Source organism: Macrobrachium rosenbergii, chromosome 17 (assembly GCF_040412425.1).
Source record: "Macrobrachium rosenbergii isolate ZJJX-2024 chromosome 17, ASM4041242v1, whole genome shotgun sequence".
Classification (NCBI taxonomy): domain Eukaryota; kingdom Metazoa; phylum Arthropoda; class Malacostraca; order Decapoda; family Palaemonidae; genus Macrobrachium; species Macrobrachium rosenbergii.
Genome location: NC_089757.1, coordinates 18791779 through 18802155, shown reverse-complemented (window position 1 = coordinate 18802155; position 10377 = coordinate 18791779). Strand labels below are relative to the sequence as shown.

Below are 10377 nucleotides of genomic sequence, written 5' to 3'. Positions count from 1 at the left end.
CCTGAAATTGTTAAATTTCAGCTTTAACCAACTTTCTGGAATAGCGCACCCTCTATGAACCTAATATACTCAAGAGAAATATATGAAGACAATTATCTTTGGAACTCTGGCACTCTACCATACGGCCAGTTTCCTTAATTCCGAAATGGTGGATGATGTATTTTCCACTTGAGAATCTTGCATTCTAAGAGGAATGATTCCGACAGAAATCGAACTCGAATGAGAAGCCATCTTAATTAAATGAACGAAAAGCGATAAATAAAAAAACACGACAAAGCCTTTATCCTTAACTGAGAAACATTGCTAAACCTCGAACCCTAAGACAAATTAGAAACGAAATATGAATTGCCATCCACAACGCGATAAAATATGAAAACTACGACGAAAAACGTAATCCTGATCCCGCAAACAAATTGAGAAAATGATAAGATGTTATATACAATTCCTTATTACAATCCTGAAACTCAAATTACAATCGCGTACATCACGTTATATTAGCAAAGCAGCTAATTTTATGAACACCCCTAAGGGCCTCATTCCAGTCAACAAAACAATATCAAACTGATGATTGATAACACTGCTATTATTCATAGTCCGTCAGACCACTTTACGTTCATCTGACTTTACTTTCCAGCCAACTAACTTCATTCTCCAGTAATTCGGCTCAAGGACAGAATGAGGTTATCTGGTATCACAGTTACCTCTAGGTCACCCTTAGGTAAAGCGAGCAGTCAGTAAGCCTCCCTTGAAGTTCCCAAAAAGAGTAAAAGCAGTCATGGATGCAATAGGCAAACAGAAAAGGATTAAAAAAATTTTACTGATATATGCTACAGTGGCCCCTCTCTTTAGGTGACCTGATTCCCGTCACTGGTGGAGAAGATTCCATCTGCGAGGTACTGGGTAACAGTGGCATCTACCGGTCTCACAGATCTCGCCCAGTCACGCGTGCCGATTACCCGTGTAATGGCCTTGCTTTGGATGACGACAGGCATTTTCAACCTGCATTCAGCATCAGATTAATAACGGTACGGGTTGATAGTCAGGTAACTCAATCGGCTGGAAAAAAAATAACGATTGTGCTTTAAGGCATTCATGTTCCTGTTCTCACAAATAGTATGTATGATAAAATAAATTTTTACTTTTAGTACAACCCAGTTCTGTTACTATAACAAATTAATAAATAAACTCGAGAACAAAGTGTTTTATTTCATTCGTTTTGCTCGAGTATATTAACTTTCATCCGTGATCACCGTTTCAAATTATTTTTCTCCTCATTTGGTCCAGTCTTTCCATTATTGCTCACAAGAATTTTCATAGCACCTGCTAGCTTCCATTCAACACGTCCGCAAACATGTGAAACGACGGAATGGAAGTGATTGAACCCTGGGGCCTAAAAGAGAAACTGCCCAGTTTGCCAAATGAGCAAAACATGTTCCAGAAAATATAGGGCCATTCACCTTAAGTGTGAGACGATTTACAGAAGTTACCTAATTAGCGCAATATGCAGCCCATTTCGTGAATTAAGTCTATTGCGTGATGTAAGGAAATTGCCTCTTTCGTGACTTTTGCAAACTAACTCGTCGTAATGGAAGGTATTCCAGCCTACGCACACCATTAGATAATAATTTCGAGCAAAACAGACTATGGGCACGTCATATTCATAACAGAAAGAGAGAGAGAGAGAGAGAGAGAGAGAGAGAGAGAGAGAGAGAGAGAGAGTGTTATGCCCAGCTATTAGCTCTGTGAGTTTTAGTACTTACGAGAACCTTGATCTTTGACCTGCTCCCAAAGCACGATGCACTGTGTAAGAGGATTATGAACATTATTATTCAAGACCTGACGTAATTGGATAAAGTGGCTAACTTGAGTTTAATCTGCGTAAAGTATACTTTAGAAGATTGGGATATTAACCCTATGAAAAATATACACTACAAGAACAAGGCTATTTGCTCTTTCTCTCTCTCTCTCTCTCTCTCTCTCTCTCTCTCTCTCTCTCTCTCTCTCTCTCTCTCTCTCTCTCTTTAAAATGTCGATTAATAAAATCGACCATTAGTTTCAAGAAGCCAGATATTTGGAAAATATTTTTACTTAAAACATTAAAAATATAGAAGTTTCCATCTAACCCTATCGGTTATATTCATGTTTGGATAGTCTGGTAACTTTTCCAAACACATAATAATACAATGGTTCTTATGTTAAGTATTTCTTTTGGTTTATCTCCGGGTCCACCTGTTTATGAAAAAATAAATTTTTGCAACACTTTGCAATTAGTTGGCAGGCATATATATACATATGCATATATGTATGTATGTACGTATGAGTATGTATGTGTGCGTATATATATATATATATATATATATATATATATATATATATATATATATATATATATATATATATATAGAGAGAGAGAGAGAGAGAGAGAGAGAGAGAGAGAGAGAGAGAGAGAGAGAGAGAGAGAGAGAGAGAGAGAGAGAACTAACCATCGTAAAACGAATCTGAATTAATTCTATACATAAAACCGCAGTTCGCAGTTCTAATACGAATTTTCCATTTCCTCAATTACTTTCCATAATAAAAGTCGTATCAACTCAGAGTTAGTTCAGCTTTCCAACGAGAGTCTGCCCTTTTCGAAGCCGGAGATTTCAGTGTAAGTTGCAGGATATTGGACGAAAACACCTTGCCTGAGTAAGTTGCTACCAATCTCGGGCCCGTCTGACAGATTGAAACTAAATTTCATACCTCACAGGCGGTGGCCTCTTCCCACATTTATTTAAAAAAATTCAAGGAAGTCAGAAATCCATGAATTACAAAGTTGGTTTCCCGTTTTCTTTCCAGTGACCGCCAAGCTTCGGAATTCCAAATCTGCTTTTGTCCTCCTTATTCCTTACGATTTATTATTTTCTAAGATATGGGTTTATCGCTTCAATAAAGGTTAAGACTTGGGTTATAAACGTCATAGGTTGCCTTCCCAATTGGGTTCAGCATTAAAAGTTACTGAAATGCAGATTTTACTAAAAATCGTTATAATTGGAATATTAATCGTAAATTTCGTCATAATATACCAGTTCATCCTCAATTTGTATTTTGTAGAAGCATAGGATGCAAGTCAATTATCTTTTACCTGTTCCATATAAAAGCCAGGTCATAATAATAATTAAATACTTCATATCAATGTAAGCTCATTACAACAACAGCAGCAGCAGCAATAATAATAATAATAATAATAATAATAATAATAATAATAATAATAATAATAATTATTTTCCACCTCCAAATTCTCCACCGTAAAAGCAGTGAGCTAATAGAATATGCCACCTTACAGCCTCATGAGCAGCATGTTAATACTTATCCTGCAGCTTCCATCCCTATCTTCTGGGCTCTCTAATCTTAAATAGGATCAGACCCTTTCTTTGTGGCGTTGCAGCCCCATTCAGTAAAGTATAATTCAATAACCACTCTCTCTCTTTCCCCCTCTCTCTCAAGAGAATGTAAATGAGAGAGGCTAACCCCACGTTAGGCTTCGGTAAATGTAAACATGAAAGTCTGTCTCCCGTAGGATGAATGGTACACAGAAAAAAAAATATATGGATAGGCTTTCTCTTTTCCACTGTCGGATTTCCAGTCTCTTGTTTTATTACCTGTGCTTCATTTCGTTTTATTCTCTGCTATCGGAACTGATACATTCCAACGGTTCTAAGCTCGTATGAAAGAGGAGGGTTGAGCGAGGGTTCACCAGCCTGCCAAGCCATAATAAAAACATTTAAAATTATTGTTGCTGAACACTTGTAACACACCTCTCCCAGAGTAAGCAAGCATGCAAGCGAGCAGGCATTTAATTTCTTTTTCGACTGACAAATTCTTAGCTTAACCATTGCCATGCCTCCTTCATCAGCGCCACGAAGCCAGAGAACCTCAAATGAAATCAGATCAAATCTAACAACACTATCAGTCGCCCTTACCTTTCGTTTGACTAAGAAATGAATCTTGTTTTTAAATCTCCTTATACACCTGTTCATCCACAGGTAGCCATGACACATATAAGTCTTTATTTTGTGAATACTCATTTTCAAACATCACACTCAACATATAATAATGAATGTGGGTATGCAGGTGTGTAGGTTTGTATGTCTGAGATCATTAAGGTTCAACCGACGCATTTTAATTCAGTCCTAAATTTACTCTTCATGCAGCTGCTGTTACATTCCAAATTCCTTCTCACCGCTCAAATCCGCCTAATCTTTACACAAACTATACCCAGTTACTGGCATGATGTCTGGAAGCTTCCTTAATCATAATGAGTTTTGTTTTGTCTGTTTAACTGTCTCAGGTGGTCGGGTAAAAACCAAAGGCCCACTCCAAACCTCTTATTCCCTTTAACTCCTTACCCCAATTACGAGCCACCTTCGGACAACGGGCCATGCTTGGATAAGGCAGCCTTAATCGAATCCCACCAACCTGCTAACCTTCTTACTGCTAATAATAATAACAATAATTATAACGAGAACGTTCATTAGAGAGCGTGCTCCGCCAAATAACGCTACGTTCTTCGACATGATGAGATATAAAGTGCCATATTTACGACTGACCCTGTCAATTGATATTTCGGGTAATAGATCCAATTAATTTTGATGTACGACAATTATACTACAGACTTTCCTGCGACCTTGACCTTTGACGTTTGATGATAAAAAACTATCCAAGAAAAGAGCTGAAGAACTACTGTAATGATTGATCAAAATTAAAACGTTACCAAAGATTTTAAAAAAATAATAAAAACGACTATTTGCTATTCAAACTGCCTAAAATCCTGACCTTTTAAGACGGAAGAACTGATCTCCTTTGCAAAATCATCGAGTTTCATCAATATCTTTTCGCCCATTCTTAAGATATCATACCAATACACTAACGCATTTACAAGCGAGAGAGAGAGAGAGAGAGAGAGAGAGAGAGAGAGAGAAAACTTTGTAGGCGGAGATATTACTATGGAACCTTCAAATGACTTCTGCTTACCTACTAGAACATGTTATCGGAATTTTGTAAACATGTTATTCAAAGTTCAGTCAGATTCCACGGAAACAGGCCGAAGTTTTTATTATTTGTCCGACGATTATTTTTGTTTATTATATAATTTATCTCGGTGGAAATATAAGAAGCGATGCGTCTCTGAATTTGTCCAAACAATAAAGCAGGTTATTATCACTATCATTATTATTATTGTTATGAGATCAGACATTCTGATAAGACCTTCTGCTGAACAGAATGACCGCATATATGGTACAGTAAGATTGTGAAACCAGGGATTTCACGAAATCCCTAAGGAATCTGTGAAATGACCAATTCGCTTAGGAACATTTGATCCGCGAGGGCTAGTACTAAACACGGCGAAACAGTGATTCATCTACACTGTTTCGCCGTGTTTAGTCCTAGCCCCTGGGTGATCAAATGCACTTAGGGACATTTTATCCCCAGGGGCTAATACTAAACACACCGAAATACATTTGACGCGCTCCCCCCCCTCTCTGAGGGCTGGTACTAAACGCGGCGAAACAGTATAGATGAATCACTGTTTCACCGTGTTTAGTACTAGCCTTCGGGGATCAAATGTTCCTAAGCGAATTGGTCATTTCACAAATTCCTGAAAATTTCAGGGATTTCGTGAAATCCTGGATTTTACAACCTTACTGTAACACAAAACAACGGAAAGAACACGGCTGGGAAAATAAAATCTATTACAGATGTCTAAAGTCCACGCACGTTCAGACACTGCGGAAAAGATTTATCTCTCAGGAAGCACATTTTTGTTTTCCAAAATACGAAAGCATGTCGTAGTATTCTGTTTCCTAGTTTTCAAGACCGGGTGAAGAACGCACTTATCGCAGACGTATTTTATCAGTTTTTCATTTAATGAGAAGAGCCAATTTACTAAATACCAGTGTTTCTTCAAAATGATTATAGATAACAGTTACGGACTTGGTATTAAATAATGAATACTAGATGGGTATGATACAGGTAACGCGAATGCTTACTCAATATACGCAAACGTCAAAATTTTTAAGGGGAATATATCTTTTTACTAAATTCGATGCTATAAATAAAAAGCATTAAAAACTGCAAAACCGTCTCTCTCACCCTCTCTTTTACAGCAGGGTTAAAAAATGAAAAACATATTCCGGTAAGGACCCGTAAACAAGATTTTGTTTACAAGCCGTAACTCAAAAACGCTATGTTGGTGACCGATAGTAATATCAAACTTTTTTCCACCGAGCGAAAAGAGGTTAAAACTACACTTACACTTTCACCGAAGCATACAAACCGTGTTTGTATCCTCTTACAAAACAAAAAGCAATAAATTCATATCGATTTCAAATAGAGGACAGGTAACATGAAATGGGTAAACTAACATCACTCAATAGAAAAAAAAAGCTTCAACACGATAATCCGTCGGGCGCGGCAACAGTGTTCTTAGAAAGATTTCAGAACGAAGTACTTACGTAAGAGGCGAGGGAAGACGTCCGTTCACTTCCCAAGTGACGGCAGATGAGTCTTTGCACCCTGAAAAGGAAGAAGAAATATTTAATCTTGCATTTAGTACTGAAGTACATAAAACCCATAAATATTATATATATATATATATATATATATATATATATATATATATATATATATATATATATATATATATATATATATATATATATATATATATATATATATATATACATACATTTACATGGGTATCTATGATATATATATATATATATATATATATATATATATATATATATATATATATATAAATATATATGTATTTATATATATCTATATGTGTGTGTATATTTTACACACATAATACATGTGTGTGTGTGTTCGTGTGAGCACAGTATACCAGACTCTCCATAGTAATATTGTGCACATCATGCTAAGCAACGCCTTTTGTAATAAGTATGCCACAGACAGTTTTTCCTGCGTAAATTAAGATCGTGATCCTTCTTCTCAGTTTACCATTCACATTATCAACGTAGCTATAAGGTAATTCATTCTATCTACTCCCATATGGCCCTCGATAAGGAAGACGGATGGCTCACTACAGGTACTCTGGAAAATTAATATTCCTTTAATCTCCCAAAAGGTAAAGGGAATGTGGACTTGAGGCCTTCCGGTGGATATCAATCGTCTTGCAATTAGTCGGGAACCATGTGCTCTTTATCAGGGGAATATCTTTTTATGAGCTGCTTGATTACACAGAAAATACAACAGAAGCAAAGGTATTAGACTGGAAATCATCACGAAAGGTACAAGGTAAGAAGAAAAGTGAAAGTAGAAGAAGATAAAAAGGTTGATAAGAAGAAAAGTGAAAGTAGAAGATAAAAAGGTTGATCTTAACAGGTACTTTAGGAAGAAGAACTTGTATGAGGGAGACATTAATGAGAGAACGGGTAATTACCACACAGAATTTAGAACAAAAGTAGAGAAATAGTGTCTGAAGAGAATAGAGCCCTGCGCTGATGGAAAGCGCATTTTGATGAGTGGCTGAATTCGGACGATAGATTAGAGGCAAATCTGAAATGCCTAGAAGGGGTTCGTGTAAAAGGGAGAATGTATGGGAGGACAATTAAGATGTTGAAGAATGGAAAGATCTCAAGAGTAACTGGTAATATAAGCGATACGGGAATGAACATGTAGTTGCCTAGCTGGCTAGGAAGTGAACAGTAAGTCTGGATTATAAAAAGGTTACAAGCAAATGGATGGGAGAAGCAGTCTTTCCTTTATTTAAGAATGAAAGTGACAGGCACGACTATAAAATTATTGTGCGGAGTTGTAAGGTTGGAAAGTGACTGAGAAAGGGAGACAATAACAGGAGGACTTGGGTTTCGGCAAGAAAAAGGCTGTCGATAAAGTGCTAACCAACTTACCCAACAGGCGTGAAAGGAAATTGAGAGTGAGCGCAAAAATCTTTGAGCAGCTTATATGAACATCGAGAAAACTCCTGATAAAAGAGGCAGTGATGTAAAGTAAAAGCAGCTGAGAATATTTACTGTAAAAAGTAATCTGAAGGAAGAAACCAAGTTTTAAGCTGAAAGCGAAGATTGTGTTGGAATATGTAGAAGTGAGAGTGCATGATTTCAGGAAAAGGCGGGTCCAAGCCAAGTGGGTGTTACAATTATTGCCAATTTTATAGTTTTATTTTATTGTCTTCATTAGGTCAATGACGAAAAAAATTTACAGATAGAACAGAAAATACTGACATACAGCTGTGAGTTGAGAGAGATGGTCATGATTGGGGTTTATAGTTCGGATTTAGAATGACTATTACTTGTAGACGATACACTTCAAGTTGGTAATGGTGAAGAGAAACTATAGAGACCGATAAAGAGGCTTGAATGTTTATTTCTCACTACCAAGGTTTGCCAACCACTTTATTTGTTAAAAGTTTACAGCGTCTCACTGAAGGTATGCTGATTATCATTCAGAGCATTCAACTATATAATGAAATAAGCGTGGTACATAAGCAATCTTCTATAATAATAAAAACAGAGTGGCTCTTGTTTGTCTCCCCAGGTGACAGTAGGGGAGACATGACACAGGCACCTACCCCATGCAAACCGGTTTGTCCGCCACGGGTGGGGCGGGGTAGGTAGGGGAACGGGAGGGTAGGGAGACATCCACCCCCTCCTGCAAACCTGTTTGTCCGCCCTGTATGCGGACGGGGTAGGTAGAGGATCAGGAGGGTAGAGAGCGCCAACAAGCTCGTTGATAATAATTTTATTCACACATAAGCGTATACTTCAGAACCCACTGAACGACATAAAACTTACAAGAGTTGCGTATTTACATAATTAATATTTAGAGAGATTAAGGACAAGAGTAACAATTCAGTACTTACTGTCTCTAAGTGAATAAAGGCTATTACTGAGCAGCATTTGACTATGTAATGGAATAAGCATGTTGCTTATACAATAAGAATAATCTTACTCATAAACATATACTTATTGTCGAACCCCATGAGCGTCACAAAACATTCAAGAAATACATATTTCCATCTTTAATATTTAGATAGATTAAGGGCCTAGTAATAATTGATCAGTACTTTATCATTATCGTTATCATCATCATCGGAATCGACTCAAAGACCACATGACGCAAACAGCCTATGTGAAGATCCGCCATTGTTGTTTACCTTCCACCAGTCTCCACTTAAACCCACCCTCACTTCTCACAGTTCTCATCCCAGTAGATCTGGGTCATCCAACTCTTCTGGAGATTAACACCCGAGTATCAAGAATCATTCTTTTAAAATAGTACTTGTAATAAACGGAATGATATTAAATACTATTTTCCACAAATACAGGTCTCAACAGAGGACAACAACTAAAACAAAACCCTGATCCCACAAAACTTCAAAAGCAAAGAAAAAAAGTATATGACAACACGACGAAAAAGAAAACAAAGACAGACGTCCACGCCTATCAGCGACGTCATCTCTGCAGAGACCCAGAAGAACAAATAAACAAAACAAGACATCCACCAACTGACACAGAAACCCCGGCGTCACTCGTCGCCGAAGGATGAACTGGCACCAGACACAAGAGTACAGCGTCCCAGAGGCAGAGAGAACAATAAACCCAGCACACTTGACATGTATTTAGGATACAACGCTCTCGTAAATGAGGATTTTTACTCTATAAAAAGATATCTTGAAATCTCCTTCGAGGCTTGTGCGACATGCACACATACACACACACACACACACACACACACACACACACACACACACACACACACACATATATATATATATATATATATATATATATATATATATATATATGTATATGTATATGCATATGTATATGTATATGTATATACATATATATTCTATATATATACATATATATATATATATATATATAAGTATATATATATATATATATATATGTATATTTATATATATATATATATATATATATATATATATATATATATATATATATATATATATATATATATATTATGTATGTACTGGGATGGCCAAGTTGTGATAAAATTACTAGACCTATTATGACCGAGCTAATTAGCAGACTGCATTGGATTTTTGGAGGTGTCGAAAGGGAATGCGATAGTTATTTTACCCAGAATTACTTACTGACATATCACAAAATATTCAATCCCACAAATCGTTTACTATCGGATTCATTACATCTTATGGATAACTTACACCAAAAGGGAATAATACCTGATAGTGCATCTGCCCTGACTAGGACTCGAAACTCGGCCTTTGGCTTAGATACATTGATAAACAGTCGACTTTGACCACACGGCTATCAAGAGATATAAGTTATTATTAACTCTGCTGTACATATATCTGTCGAATTC

General features: G+C 36.7%; 1 protein-coding gene across 1 annotated transcript in view; it reads right to left on the bottom strand.

Moving 5' to 3' along the window:
- LOC136847766 (uncharacterized) overlaps nucleotides 1-10377 on the bottom strand; it is a 185109-nt gene that overhangs the window by 135889 nt on the left and 38843 nt on the right. Inside the window, exon 3 of the mRNA XM_067119648.1 lies at nucleotides 6495-6555. The gene's annotated coding sequence lies outside the window, so the exon portion shown is untranslated. The remainder of the gene's footprint in view (nucleotides 1-6494; nucleotides 6556-10377) is intronic.